The sequence below is a fragment of the Sarcophilus harrisii genome, chromosome 1 (assembly GCF_902635505.1).
Source record: "Sarcophilus harrisii chromosome 1, mSarHar1.11, whole genome shotgun sequence".
Taxonomy (NCBI): Eukaryota; Metazoa; Chordata; class Mammalia; order Dasyuromorphia; family Dasyuridae; genus Sarcophilus; species Sarcophilus harrisii.
The window spans coordinates 361,924,926-361,941,528 of record NC_045426.1 but is presented as its reverse complement, the minus strand read 5'-3'; the positions used below and the strand labels follow the sequence as shown (position 1 = coordinate 361,941,528).

At 35.9% G+C, this 16,603-nt stretch overlaps 1 protein-coding gene across 2 annotated transcripts in view; it reads right to left on the bottom strand.

The window, feature by feature from the left end:
* The window catches only part of MYO5B (myosin VB), a 497,816-nt gene that overhangs the window by 178,496 nt on the left and 302,717 nt on the right, over nucleotides 1–16,603 (bottom strand). The gene's annotated exons all lie outside the window — the stretch shown is intronic.

Here is a 16,603-nt window from a genome sequence, read left to right as displayed (position 1 = left end):
AATGTGTGAACTTTGCAGATCTGGTTATATGAAATGCTGGAATACATGGCTGCAACAAGATAAAAGAGTACTCTAAGGCCTTTGGAAACAAGTAGTAGTCCAGTTTATTGGGAAGGCAGAGTGCATGGAGATGGAAAAAAGAAGAAAAAAGTAATTATTAACTGCTTATTATATCCTTATTATATTAAGCTTATTATTATATGATAATAAATATTATATTATATATAAAATATATTATATTAAACTCAATACAAATACATTTGACCTCACAACAACCCTATGAAGAAGATGTTATTACTATCACTATTTTTAAAGACAGAAATTAAGTGTGTTGCTGCAAGTCACACAGGTATTCAGTCTCAGGCCAGTAAAACACCTAGCTGCCTGGAGCTAGAAAAAAGGCTAAAATCAGACTGAAAGACCATATGATGCTAAAACCTGAAATTGAAGGTGTAAGAGACATTTTCAAGGTAGAGAATATTTATAGAAAAGAGGGTCAGTGCTATTACTGTAAAAGGCACTACCAGTTAAGTTGTGGGGAGTATGAGGAGATAATAAAAGAGCACATATGGTAATGAGTTGGAAAATGGAAAGGATCCCATAGATCAGATAGTGCAAGCCTTTGTTTTATAGATGAACCTCAGAAAGGTAATCTGTGATCAAAATCATGCAGCTGTGTAAGTCCTGGGTGAGATTTCAAATCACATCTTCTTGATTCTTTATATAGATCACTGCACCTACCCTCCTACTTCATGAAATCCTCAAATAACAAGAAGCTTGAATGTATAAATTAAAAAAAAATCACTGCTTCTGGAATAAGATGACCTGGATTCAAATTTTGCCCCAAATTTGTGACCTTGGTCAAGTTAGCCTTCCTGGCACTCGAACTCCTCATCTGTAAAATAAGGGGATTAGATCAGATGTAGTCCCTTTCATATATAGATATATGATCTTCCTGGTAGTTTCTACCTCCATATCTTACTGTGTCTTTGCCCCTGGACCATGAGAGTTCTTGGCACCAAGTAAATTCTTGATTTTATTTAAGATAACTCTTACAGTCTAGACTGAAATCTGACCAGATGCCCGGAATCCATCTGTCTAGATTGGTTATTGTGAGGAAAGCACTTTGCAGACTTGAAGGTCCTATATAAATGTTGTTGCTTCATTGTTGCTGTTGTTAGTAACCTGAATGGCATTATATGTCAAATGGAATTCAGTGAGGGATGTTTAGTTGTCATGTTGGCAGTGGCTTTGATTAGCTTAACATAGCTGGATATTGGTCTTCCTCTGGAGAAAAAGTACTGGTCACATTTTAATTAATATGGGAGAGAAAATGAGAATGATCTAATGGAAAGACCACTAGGAAAGAAACCAAGAAATGTGGGCTCTGTGCTAAGTTCTGCCACTGACCTTCTCTGTGACTTTAAACAAATGAGTTCATTGCATTTAATTTCCTCCATCTATAAAAATGTTACCACTTCCCTCAACTACTTCACAGTTATTACAAAGATCAAATTAGACAATAGGTGTGAGTGTTCTGAAAATGTGAAACACTACAGAAGTATACCAAAGTAGGTTGGCATAGAAAAGAATTTCATATTCCCATTTCTAGTCACTATTTCCATACTAATTAAATATATGTTATTAAAATGTACACAAAAAGGTAATCAATGACAAACTGGGATGGAAGTAACTTTGAAAACAAAGTTCAAATTTTCGAGTCGCCAAATATTCAATAAAGCTTTGTCAAGGTTGGAAAACTTTAAGTAACTTTTTTCTATTTTATTTTTTCACTTAAAAAGCCATTTATTTTGTCTTTCTGAAATGCCATTTCCAATTTAAGAGAAAAAATCTTCTAGTAATAAAACTCAAGTAAAATAAATGTCAGAATGGGTAGCATGTATTGGTCCTCTGAAATCATGGTCAACCACTTCATTAATTGGTGATTTTAAGTTTTTCAAAGCTGATTGTTTTTATAATATTGTTTTGTTTAAATTGTTCCCTCATACTGCTTACTTTACTCTGCATCAATTCATACAAATCTTTCCAAGTTTCTCTGAAGCCATTCTTTTCAAAATTTCTTGAAACACAATAGTATTAAATACATTTCAATACCATAATTTATTCATTCAATCACTCCCAAGTGAATGGGCATCTCCTTAGTTACTAGTTTTTTGCCACCACACAAAAAAGAATTGTTATAAATGTTTTGGCACAAATTTAACTTTGGGGTACAAAACTCACAGAAATATTTTTGGATGAAAAGGAATACATAGTTGAATGACTTTTTTTTATTTAATAGCCTTTTATTTACAGGATATATGCATGGGTAACTTTACAGCATTAACAATTGCCAAACCTCTTGTTCCAGTTTTTCACCTCTTACCCCCCCACCCCCTCCCCTAGATGGCAGGATGACCAGTAGATGTTAAATATATTAAAATATAAATTGGATACACAATAAGTATACATGACCAAAACGTTATTTTGCTGTACAAAAAGAATCAGACTCTGAAATATTGTACAATTAGCTTGTGAAGGAAATCAAAAATGCAGGTGTGCATAAATATAGGGATTGGGAATTCAATGTAATGGTTTTTAGTCATCTCCCAGAGTTCTTTTTCTGGGCATAGCTGGTTCAGTTCATTACTGCTCCATTAGAAATGATTTGGTTGATCTCGTTGCTGAGGATGGCCTGGTCCATCAGAACTGGTCATCATATAGTATTGTTGTTGAAGTATATAATGATCTCCTGGTCCTGCTCATTTCACTCAGCATCAGTTCGTGTAAGTCTTTCCAGGCCTTTCTGAAATCATCCTGTTGGTCATTTCTTACAGAACAGTAATATTCCATAATATTCATATACCACAATTTAGTTGAATGACTTTTTGATCAGAATTCTAAATTGCTTTCCATAATGACTGGACCACAATGACTGGAATGAATTAATGTGCTTGTTTCCCAGAAGCCTGATTCTTGCATTGGGACCTTGTTTTAGGATCAGATTCTGTACTTTTGTGGAGGGAATACTAGAGCATTACTTGATCCTAATTTGTATTCTTCCTTGGGGTCTTGATGATGAACTTTCTTCAGGACAAGTAGAGGAAATGATACATTCTCAAGGTCTCTCTTAAGAACTTTAGAATTATTATTCGAGAGATGCAAATTAAAACAACTCTGAGATACCACCTCATATCTCTCAAATTGGCTAAGATGACAAGCCACGATAATGATAAATGTTGGAGGGGATGTGGAAAAACTGGAGCACTAATGCATTTATGGTGGGAGTTGTGAAATGATCCAATCTTTCTGGAGAACAATATGGAACTATGCCCAAAGGGCTATCAAACTATGTATATGCTTTGATTCTGCAGTACCATTATTGTATTCCAAGGAAATCATAAAGAAGGGGAAAAAACCCACATGTACAAAAAAAATTGTAGCAGTCTAGTAAAGAGCTAGAAAATGAGGATTTGCTTATCAATTGGGGAATGGCTGAATGTAGTATATGAAGTTAATGGAATATTAATTGATCTATAAAAATGATGAACAAGCTGATTTTAGAAAAACCTGAAAAGATTTACATGAACTGATGCTGAGTGAAACAAGCAGCTGATTCTGCTGGAATACATCGTACTGTGCTCTATGAGCAAAACAGAATTAAAGTAGCTCAAAATGTGAGATATACCAAATGGAGAATCTATCCAAATGTTTATAGACTATTTGTACCCAACCTATGGCAGAGCATTCTAAGTTTGTATTGGTCACAACAGCCGCAGTAGAACACACTGTATATAACTTAACTCTAACAGTGATACCATTTTGGTCCACTTCAAGAACAAGGACAATAAGCACAACCAAACATTATATTCTTCAAGGCCCTCAGGAGTGATTCAGCCAAGCACCTGCAAACTGGCAGTGCATTCCCAAGCAGTCTAATCTTCCATAAAGTCTGCTCATTGACTTCCTGTCTGAGTTTTGCAATATCCTGGCTCCATTTTGGGTCTCAGTGAAAGACATCAGGTTTACCCCTGGATGAAGTTCTAGTGTGGTCCTAGTCTCTGTCAGCTGTCTAGAAGTCACTGTAAGCTCAGAAAGGCAGAACTCTAGACTTCCTCTTGGCCCGAGTTCCCTATCCTAGTCCATTGGGTGCCAGCCTCAAACCAGCATGGGGGTTGAATCTGTGACTTCAATCTAGGGTCAGTGCCCCACAGCTGTTGGATTTGTTCCTCTTCCTTCCTTACCAAGGATACACCCTTCTGCCACCTCTGAGCCAGATCTGCTGACTAGGTTATCACTCCTTGCTCTAAAACACAGCCCTAAGCTCAGCCACAACTTCCACTCTGCAACCACACTGTGACTGCAGCACAGCTCCAGGGACAGAATCATACAGCTGTAAACTGGTGCTCCTCCTGCTCCCTGTGGGCAAGCTCTGCTTGGTCTGACAAGCTTCTTAGATCTTTATTGAAGCTGTTGTGGGGAAAGCTAAGTTATCTGGCCCAGTCCACTTTTAGGAAGCTTTTCAAGGAAGATGTTAAAGAAAAATAAGGGAACATTATGCAAGTCAAGAATGGGACATGAGAGGACAGCTAGGTGGCTCAGTGAATAGAGCAGCAGTTGTGCAGTCAGGAGGACCTGAGTTCAAATCAAACTCAGAGATATACTAATTGTGTGACTTTGGGCAAGTAATTAACCCCAATTGCATTCCCATTCTCACCCTCACCTCCACTGCCCCAAAAGAATGGGACATGAGAGAATTGTAGGGAATCAAAACTTTAGGTTGTATTTATGTGGGAGAAATAACACACTTTTAATAAAACCAGATAACAGGAGCTGAGACTGAGTTAGGGGCTTGGTAGAAGGCAGGGATACTAGGGGTTCTTTTCTGGACTCCAAGGTGATGGTATATAGGACCAACTATAAATTATTCTCAGCCTCCTCTCTCAGGAGAGGAATTTAAAAAAAAAGGTTAATTCCTGATGCCCAAACTGTAACTTAAACTTGGAGATGGAATAGAAAATAGCCATGTCCATGGCCAAAATTTAATTAATAAAACCTGAAAAGATTAAAGAAGCACTGTGGCAATTTGGTCAGATAATGGGAATTGGTGTGCAGAAAGGATTTGTCCTAGCCTGGCAGATAAAGGATTTCAATATCTCCCACTTGTCATTTTTAAAGGTTTATATTAGTCGCCTCCATGAAGAACATTCTCATTAAGTCAAGATGCCCTGAAATTAGCTCATAATTTCCCTATTTCTTAGATAATATCTGGTAACAATTCCCCTGCCATCTAATATAATTACAATAATATAGGAAGGCCACAGAGAAATGATGGGATTTCATAGCTTTAATAATTTACAAGAGAATTGACCTCCAGGAGATCCAAAGTTTGGGAGATAGGACAGTTTTTCCCTTTACAATGAAGTTATTATGTCTGCCATAATTCCTTCCATCTATGCAGTTGCTTTTTCTTTCTCTTTTCTAAATAAACACAATAGATTGATTTATAACTTACATTAAAATGTCACAAAGATATTTATATGCCAGAAGGAATTGGATTTCTCCAGTAAAATCAATGTCAGGCAAGTCTAGCCCAGAGTACTGGAAGGAAAAAACAGAGGAGAAAGAAGGTGAAAGTTGGAGAGGGGGATGAGACATCTGGACGCCTGGATTCTAGCTCATAATGCACAATGACACAAGTTACCTTCCAAATGCACAGTGCTCTTCATCTCTAAAAGGGGGACACACTTTGTAAGAAGAGGATTGGGAAGGATAAAGCCCATTCTGAGCTGAGACTTTTGAAAAATTATTAAGAAAGACAGTGTAACTTAGTGCATACAGAGAGAGCTTCCAGGTCAGGAAGACTTCAGCCAAGTTGTCTGCCTTACACATGACTTTGAGCATATCTCTTAGCTTCTCATTATCCTCAGGCAAGACTCTGAGAAATAGATTGCAAAGCAGGTACAGGTCTCTATTTGTGGAAGGAGTTAATTCATTAGGAGTCTTCCACATCAGTGAAATCACAGAGTCAGGTAAAAGAAAAAACAAAAAAGGATTTTTAAAAGTCACATAGAGAAAAGAGAACAAAACTGTAAAATGATCACTGCTTATAGGTGTTGGGGCAATAGCAATAAATAACTGAAAGAGAAAAAAAAACCCAGAGGAATTTGTTTCTGTCTCCTCTATTCAGAATGATTTTAAGACTAGAAAGGAGTTAATTGGGTATTGAGATCCAAGATAAATGAGGTGGTCTGAGAAGAGAGTTCCTAATTGCCAATGAGTTCAAGTCAATAAGCTCAGATGAATTATATCTCAGAACTTGTACACATTATTTCTCTCTGTGGTCTTGAAGGTGCTGTGAGAAACATAAAAGAGATTCTCTAGGGACAGAGACAAACAAATTTTGTCACTTCTCAATAAAGAAAATTTTGAGAATTATGATCTGATAAATTTATTCCTGGCAAAACACTAGACCAGATTGTTAAATGTAAATTTGTTAACATTTGTCACTAGGAAGTTAGCAGCAAAGAGTAGGTCTGTTGGCCTTAGAAGTTCATGAAGCTCATTTGAAATATAAAAGGATTCATGTGACAGTGGAGGAAAACAGCACAGTACAATCATAAAGTGTACTAGATTTGAAGACAGAGAACCTGGGTACAAGTCCTACCTCTAATAATTACAACCTGTTTGACTCTGGACAAGTCATTTAACTCTGGGCTACAGTTTCACCAACTATAAAATAACCCTTTCCAGCTATAGATCTATTATCTTTTCATCTTAAAGCAGGGATGGGGAGAGGAAGGAAGAAAGGAAACCAATATTTATCAAATGCCAGGTACTGGAATGTAGCGGAATTTCGACTATATGGTCTTTGATGTGCCTTCTACTTCTTGGATTTTATAATTCTATAAATTTTGGAGAATGACTAGAGAGATTAAAAAACACACAATATGAGGATAAATTTATATTTATCTTAGGGATATTCAAGTCAGAGAAAACTCTGCTGGGCATAGTAGGACTGACTAGATGACTTTTCCATATATTGGAATTGTCATCACATAGAAAGATTAGACTTATTCAGCTTGGCGCCAAAGGGAAGAGCCAGAACCAATGGGCAGAAGCCAAAGAGAGGAAGAATACAGCACAATTTAATGGAAAACTTCTAGCCATTCCAACACAATCTAAAAATGAAACTGGCTGCCTATGAAATTTTCCCCAACTGTGAAAGTCTTCAATACAGAAACTTCACAATAATTTGAAAGGAATATGAATGAATGAATTTTCATTCATGAATTCAGGTTGCAAGGTAGACTAGGCAACCTAGGATGTGTATTCCTAATGGAAGATTCCAAGATCTTATGTTTTCCTGAATAAAAATAACAGCTTGACCAGGATAACTCAACAGGTCAAAGTCATATTACCATCAAATCTCTCTCTAGTATTTTTACTAGTCAAGTTTTGCCATGAAGCACTCCAGCCAATAGGTGGAACACTAGTCCCTGAAATTTTATTTATGAAATCACAAGGATCATAGATTTAGAACTAGAAAAGATCTTAGAAATTATCTAGTCCATTCTCCCCATTTTACAGATGAAAAAACTGAGTTTCAGAGAAGTGTCTTACACTTGCCCAGTGTCACACAGGGGATAAAAAGGATTCTAACTCAGGTCCTTTGATTGCACATCTTTCCATTGATTCATCTTCCTAAAGTAATAATAAAATAGAAAAAACAAACAAAAAACTATCTCCAGAAACTCCTTCAGAGTACAAATTTTAGCAAGAGTTCATAGAAGCAGTAGACCAATGGAGACTTTAATTAAAATGCACTCCTAAGGGGATTATACAGTATTGGTCAGGAAACCCAAAGTTTAAAAATTTGCTTTAAAATGTATAAAATATGGTACAGAACAAAGAGAACTAAATGTCAGCAGATTCCATTTCCTTCCTCCAACAACTAACTAAAGCTTCCACTCTGAGAGTTCTGCCTGGTCTAGAAGTTCTCTTCCAGGATGCCCTTCCTAGCAATGCCCTCCATAGTGTGCTCCCCACCACAGCCACTTAGCCAGGCTGCATCACACACACCACCCACTACCCACCAGCTGCCTCAGCATTTTCAACTCTGAAGTCAAAGGCAAATAAATGTGTATTCATCCCAAATTGAAGCCATTTATTTTCTGCAGCCTGCAGGAGGGGAAAGGCCCAGAGATCACAATTAATCAGACTTGCAGAGGCAAACTTTTGCTAATGTAACATGAAAAGGAAAACCTTATATGAAAGCTGCCAGCTTCTTTCCTATTACTTTTTAACCCCTGTTCCCACCCAGGGAGAATATCCCATGGGCAATTTTAGTTAAGGAAAGGGATTTGGTTGGGATTGGCTTAATTACTATGGGTTTTGCCTGCTCTGCAATTTTTCTGGGGAGGAGGGGGAAGGGAGTGAGCAGGAGAAGGAACCAGGCAGGAGGTCACATTTGGGTAAAAGCTTTAAATGGTAAGACTCTGTAGGGAGATGTATTATAGAACCTAGAATGACTAAACCCCTAAATCAGGGGCTCAATCTTTTTTGTGTCTTTTGAAAGTCTGATGAAGCCTATGAAACCTTTCTCTGAATAATGTTTTAAAACATATAAAGTAAAATACATTGAATTACAAAGGAAATCAATTCTATTGAAATATAATTATAAAAATATGAAATAACTAAACCGTTCTCCACTAGGGTGTTTTTTTGCTGTGAAAGAAAGTTTAAGTACTGTTCAGTTTGTAACGCCTGGGAAAACTCAACAGCCTATGATGTTGTAGAGATGAGAAAAGTGAGTGTGTGTATATGTAAGGGAGAGATATCCCTTCCCTTATTTTTTTTAGTTTTTTGCTCATTCATTTATCCACCCTAATACCTCTCTTCACTATAAAATATTTATGTAAAAATCAGATACATAAAATATAAATATATTCCACATATTTAAATTTAACATTTAATATGTCAATATATAATTTATCAAACTATATCAATATATATTAAATATATTACTAAATTAATTAAATATCATTAAATTATAAATTTGCTATGTTAATAATTTACTTAAATATAAATATATTTTCTATAATTATATATTTAGAATACATTCCTATTTAATCAGACTCAGACATACCTACCAAATCTGTTTTCAAAAGTTCTGTACAATAATGTCATTATAATGTCAATGAAGCACTTTAAGGTCTTCAGAGTCATTAAATGAAGAAATTCTATTTTACATTTTTTAGAGTTTTGTATTTTTTTAAGTCTTTTGTTTGTGTTTACTATATTCTACAATGTTTCTTTTAAAATGTGTAATTCAATGGGTTATATGGAGGGTTATGCTGAAATCAGCACAAAATGTCTCAGGAGAACCAATTATTTAATTTTCAGTGAGTATTTACACTGCAGAAAAAGACAAATGCTACAAATCAGGGTTTTGTTAATCATTGTTAATTGTTTAAATGAGAGTGATGGAGAAAATGTTAATAATGCAGATTAAATTTAGAAGTATGCAGTGAATACTTTTTTCCCCTTCAGAGAACTAAATATTAAACAAAATTACCAATAATTCACTGAATATATGTTGTTTTGTTTAGTTGTTTTTCAGTTACATCCAACTTTTCATGACCGCATTTAGGGTTTTCTTGGAAGAGATATTAAAGTGGTTTGCCATTTCCTTCTCTCAAACAGCCCGTAAGTATCTGAGGCCACATTCAAATTCAGGAAGATGAGTCTCCCTGGCATTCTATCCATTGCACCACCTAATTTAATTGCCCCCTGATTCTCTTTGTCTCGACACATTGTGCCCGCTGCCTCATTCTCCAAAAGAACACAAACCCCTTGAGAGCAGAAACTTTGTTTTTATGAATGTATCATCAGCACAACATACAGCATCTCCCACAGATAAGATGCTAAGAATTTGTTAAGAATTGAATCAATCATTGTAGTAGGCTCTAAGGTCTTACAGGGGTCCTCAAACTACGGCCCATGGGCCAGATGCAGCAGCTGAGGATGTTTATCCCCCTCACCCTGGGCTATGAAGTTTCTTTATTTAAAGGCTCACAAAACAAAGTTTTTGTTTTTATTATAGTCTGGCCCTCCAACAGTCTGAGGGACAGTGAACTGGCCCCTTTTTAAAAAAAGTTTGAAGACCCCTGGCAGAACATAGCAGCATCCTCAAGAGTTGCTGAAGTACTGGGGACAGTTCTTCCCAACAGTCCTCAGGAAACTGCACTTGACACTACTCCACTCCCAATAACTTGTTTTCTCTGTTTTTTGTAGTCCCCTCTCTCCTCCTTCATTACCAGCTGTCACTTCTTGCTGCTGTCAGTGTTATTGATTTTGGCAGCCAGCCCCATGTCCCTCATCTAATCTGTTGCAGTCTAAGAAACTAAATAACTAAATTCATTAGAATGGTATCTAAAATAGACCGCAAACTAAAGTTCAGGTTGGGCAGGTGCTACCTCATCTGTCAAGTATTCCTTCATACCTCTACAACTATTGGCATTCTTGCCTTTTAAAAAATTGTCTCTAATTTAATTATCTGGATACATGTTATCTTCTCCCTCACCCTCTTCCTTCAGTAGAATATAAGCCCCTTGAGGATTAGGATAGTTTTGTTTCTGTCTTTTTCTCTTCCTAATACCTAATACAATAGATACCTTATTAAGCAGGTGTTTAATAAATGCTTGCTGAATTGAACAACTGACCTGAGAGACTCATTGATGATGTAATACAAGTGCCTTAAATCATAATTTATAAGACAAAATATTTTGGCTACTCATTAGTCATTCTTAGACTTTATTTCTGGTTTTCAGTTTGGGTGCCCTGTAGTTGAGATCACCAGATGAAGTGACCTTTAATAATTTAAGGTGTCAGAGAACTTTGAGACAAGTGAGATAATTGCACATAAATGTTTGCTTAATCTTATGTTTTATTTAATAGAATTTATAATGGCAAGGCTAAAAAGGGAAGTTTATATTTCTTTAAGTTTGAAGCAGCTGGTATTAACAGACATCAAGGGAATCATATTGAGTGGGGAAGATGTGTATGTTTCCCTATCTAGGGAACAGATGAAATGACATTTAACATTAAAACTTTGAACATAGTCGACCAAGATAGACATTTGCCTGAAGAAATGAAAAGTGCTTCTTGTCAGAAAGAGTTGATTAGAATATATGCTTGAGGGCTGGTGAATATAACCAACACTTTTGTTAATATGCAACCCCAAAAAGACTGGGGCATATAAAAGATGAGCCACAGCAGTGAATGAACCATGAGGCAAACTGTCACTGAAATAACACAAGAAAACAAAGCTTTCTGGAATAAAAATTTGATAACAGTTCACTTTAATGATAAAGATTTTTGAATAATGTTTGAGGGTTTGTGGTTTTTTTGAATCTTGCTTTACCTTGGTTTAAAAGAAAAATTGTTTACTCAGTATAATGCTGTTGCTTTGATTTTTTAAAAAAGTAGTTTTAGAAGAAAAAAAAAGCAAATCACATCTATCTGAAGTCTTTTCAGTTATGTCTAAAAAAGCACAATTGTAAAATACCACCATGGATCTGCTTGAAGTAACCAAGTTTAGATTGCTTGTACTGAGGAAATTCATCTCAAATTTTTTTTAAACTCTAATCTGAGCGATAGAAATACAAGATTTTCATAGCTTTCATGTTTACTACAGACAACATGTCTGTAGCCCTTTCTCATCTTCAATGTAGTGGTGACCACTTCTACTTTCTGCTGTCCTGATCATCAATTGGGAGAAATAGAAAGAGAAAACTCAGAAAACAAGACACATGAATAATATGTTCTAGGTGCACCAAAAATGTCAATGACTAAGCAGAAGCAATATATTTAAAGACTGACAAGGGGGTTAGTGCTTACAAGGAAGGAAGAAAGGATGAAAAGTTATAACCAAATCAGATTGCTTAAAAAAATTAAGTATGGTAATCTTATTAGCTGTGAAAAGGACAAAAGGGAAAGGATGTCCTCGACTACACAGGGCAGCTATTTCCTTATGTAATAACACAATGAAAAGGGGGCCTCCTGCATACACATGAAGGGGCAAGATGCCCAGGAACAGGTATTGTGATGGTTGCTTGGTGACAGGGCCTGCCATCTCTAATTACTCTTCAGTATTATCCAATAGGAAGAGGACTATTTTAAACAGTGTGGACCTAGTTCCAAAGCTATTGATCATTATACTAATCCAATTAGTTCTGGAGAAGCCACAAAAGTGGCTTTATGACCCAGATAGTAGAAACAGATTACACGTGAGTGGTTGTGCTTCCTGGGATTTTATGCTATTAAGATTTGGTAACTAAAGGGTTTGTTGTAGGCACTTGTTTCAGGAACAGAGACCCAATCTCCCATGACACTGTCCTATTCTGTCTGATTGTGAATTGTGGAGATCAGCCATGATGTGATCCAAGTTTTTAAGTCATACAGAGAATCAGGCTGTGACACATACAGCAACAGATATATATAACAGCCCAGCCAGCGATAACCATGTTGTTCGGTCATTTCAATCATGTTCGACACTTGGTAACCCCATTTTGGGATTTTCTTGGCAACAATGCTAGAGTGGTTTGTTATTTCCTTGCCCTGATAATTTTACAAATTAAGAAATTGAGGCAAACAGTTAAGTGACTTTCCCAGAATCACACAGCTAACGTCTGAGGTCAGATTTGAGCTCATGGAGATGAGTCTTCCTGCTTCCAAGCTCAATGAATTATCCATTGTGCCATCTAGCTACCTAGGCTGAGCTTGAGTCTGCCCTCTCTAAGGCATGCTACAGAATAATTTCTTCCCTGCTTTCCCCAGTGTGAGAGATAATCACGAAACTAAAAGGGTTAGAACACTTAGTGAAATAAGAATATTGATAACATAAAGACCTACCTTTATGTTTAAAAAAAAATATACAAATAGAAAGGAAAAAATGCCTCCACCACCACAGGGAAAGTGTGGCTAGAGAGTCATTCATTTGTTGCTTTTAGTGAACTGTAAGTTCAATATAATCAGCATCAAAAAAGCCCAATATAATTTTAGGTTTAATTAAGAAGGGCACTATTTCCCCAGACTATAAAGGACTCTTATAGTATCTTGACCTGGGAGATTACATCCAGGGCATTATTCAGATTGAATGGCTTTGGAATGATGGGTCAACCTCAAATAAAAATGAGGGTACTCAACTATATATGAAAATTTTGTGACCCTCATATTAAGTTACAAAACCACATACTCATATTCTCTCTACTTTATTGTATTTTTATTTATTTAAAAAAATATCTCCGGGTTACATTTTAATCTGGTTCAGGTTGCATTCAGGAGTGTCCAATAGGACAGGATCAGAGGAAGAATGAGGAGGAGGATGAGAGGAGACAGGGGGGAATATAAAATTTACAAAGTCAATAATTCATATTCAGATAATGGAGAAACCGATGCATTTTTAAAATATGATTATTGAGGAAAATAGTAATAGCAGCAGTAGAAGTTGACAGGGCCACTTGATGGCGCCATAGTCCATAGAGTGCTAAGTATGGAGACAAGAAGACTCAACATCCTGAGTTCAAATCTTGCCTCAGACACTTCCGCTGTGTGACTCTGGCTAAGTCACTTAATCCTGCTTGCCTCAGTTCCTCATCTGTAAAATAAGCTGGAGAAAGAAACAGCAAACCATCCCAGTATCTTTACCAGGAAAATATCTGGCTCATGGAGAGTTAGACACAACTAAAAACTGACTGAACAACAAAGAGGTTGACATTTATAAAATACTTATAAGCTTTACAAAGTATTTCACTTTTAATCCTTCCAATAGGTAGGTTTATGTGAGGTAGATGGCATTCTCCCCAGTTTAGCCACCAGGAAACCAAGGTCCAGAGAAGCCTGATGTCCTATACAGGATTAATGCCAGAAGTGAAAGATGGAGCAAGGTCTTTCCTAACTCTTCATCAAGTACTGTTTTTAACACACTGTACCATCATTTAGATAAATGCTCTTCATTTCAGAAAACACCCCAAATTCAAAATATATCATGAGAAGGAACGAATCATAAATATTATGAGAGGGGAAAGGGTAAAGAAGTCATTCCAGAAGTTTAAATTTTTTTTGCAATAGCAGCAGTTTTCTTCTCTCAAAAAAATCTTTTTTTTTTAAAATGCCACTGGCTCAGAAAGACCCCCCTGAGATCTCATGTTAACTGCTCCTGTAGTCAAGTTTTTGTTTCTTTCCTTGAGTGCCAATTACACACACAGTGACCAGGGCAGTGTGACTTTGTCAGTACAAATTTATATAGAACTTTTTTTTCCTCAAAAAGAATGAATTATGGGCCCAGTAGGATAGGAGCTCTGTGTTACAAGCCTATGTGCAATGACAGCTCAGATTGACCGGGGCAAGGTATTGTTTCTTCCCAAGGTGAATTGTTGGCTCATTGATTCTGAGCCACTTCTCTTGTAAAATAGCCGATGGGGTTCACTTACTGCTGGCAATAGGGAATGGAGAAAATGCCTAGGAGGGGTAGGTATCAAGCTCCCACACAAAGGGAGCTTTACAGGGAGATTTTTTAAATAAAATTTGTAACTGACTGCAACAGCTAAAAATATAATAGTGGAAATCCATTCTGGAGAAAAATCAGAATTTTTGTTTTTAAGGTCATGCCTTGGAAAGGAAAAGAGGCAGTAGGAAAATATTCAGGTTTAATAACACTAATGTGGTGGGGTGTTCCACAAGATGGGGTGAACAGTGGGAGAATTGGGAAGCAATTAGGCAGAAATTAAGTAAAAACCAATATCTCATGCCATATGCCAAGATAAGGTCAAAATGGGTACATGATGTAGACACAAAGGATGATATCATAAGTAAATTAGGGGATCATGGAATAATTTACCTGTCAGATATATAAATAAAAAAAGAATTTATGACCAAACAAGGTTATAGAGAGTATTATGGGACATAAAATCATTCATTTTGATTACTTTAAATGAAAGGTTTTGCACAAACAAAGCCAGTGTAGCCAAGATTAAAAGGAAAACAGAAAGCTTGGAAATAATTTTTATAGTCAGTGTTTCTGATAAAAGCCTGGTTTCTCATGGAGAACTGAGTCAAATTTATAATAATACAAGCAATTCTCCACTTGATAAATGATCAAAGGCAGTTTTCAGACAAAGATATCAAAACTGTCTTTAGTTGTATGAAAAAAATGCAAATTAAAACAACTCTGAGGTAATATCTCATACCTTTCAGATTAGTCAATATGACATAAAAATAAATTGACAAAGATTGGAGGGGATGTGGGAAACCTGGAATTGTGAACTAATTCAACATTCTAAAGAGCTATTAGGAACTATGCTCCAAAATGTTTAAAACTGTGCAAACTCTTTGATCCAGCAATAGCACTAATAGATTTTCATCCCAAAGAGGTTTTAAAAAGAAAGGAAAAAGGCCTACATGTATAAAAATACATATGGCAGCTCTTTTCGTGATGGCAAAGAATTGAAAATTAAAGGAATCAATTGGAGAATGGCTGAACATGTACAAAAATACATATAGCAGCTCTTTTTTGTGGCTACAAAAAACTGAAAATCGAAGGGATGTACATCAATTGGAGAACAGTGAACAAATGGTGGTATGTGATTGCACTGGAATACACTGTATTTTAAGAAATGATGAACAGGATGCTTCCAGAAATATCTGGAAAATTAACATGAATTGATGCAGAGTTAAGTGATCAGAATCAGGAGAACAGCATTCAGAGTAACAGCAATGCTCTATGATGAATAACTGTTAATGACTTAGCTATTCTCAGCAACATCTTTATTTAAGACAATTCCAAAGAATCCATGATGAAAAAAATGCTATCCACCTCAAGAAAAAGAATTAATGGCATCTAAATGAAAATCAAATTATACTTCTTTTTTTTCTTGTGGATTTTTTTTCCTTTGCAATATTTTTTGTGACTATATATGTATTACTTATATCAAACTATTTGCCTTTTTAATGAGGAGTAAAGGGAAAGAAAGAATTTTGAATATGAGATTAAAAAACAAATGCTAAAAATTTTTACATGTAAATGGAAAAAAATAAAATATTTAAGAATTTTTTAAAAAAGAAAAATAATGGGCACTAAATAACTATTGTAGATATTTTTGTTTGTTTTTTGAAACTGGAGCTCCCTATCTCATCTAGTCTGGAAGTTCAGTGCCACAGCCTGATCCCACTGCTGACAGACCTGGGAACCCAAGTTGAGTCTAACTTAGGTGGGTTTGCCTTTAGGCAGCTTGGTATTTCCCCATATTGGTGCTTTTTTTTTTTTTTTTTTTTTTTTTTTTCAGGTAATATGCTGAAGCTGGCTTGGATGAGCTGATTGTTCAATTTTCAGTCTAAGCATCTATACTTTAGTAATGGGCAAATACTATGAATTAGAGCTTGTTGTTTTGATTGTTTAGAAAAGGAAAATTTAATAATGCAGATTAAATTTAAAAGTGTATTTTCTCCTTTCAAGAAGTCAGCTATTAAATATTTACCAGTATCATGGCTGCCATTGGCATTGTTGTAACTCAGAACATTTGAATTAAAACAATCCACTATG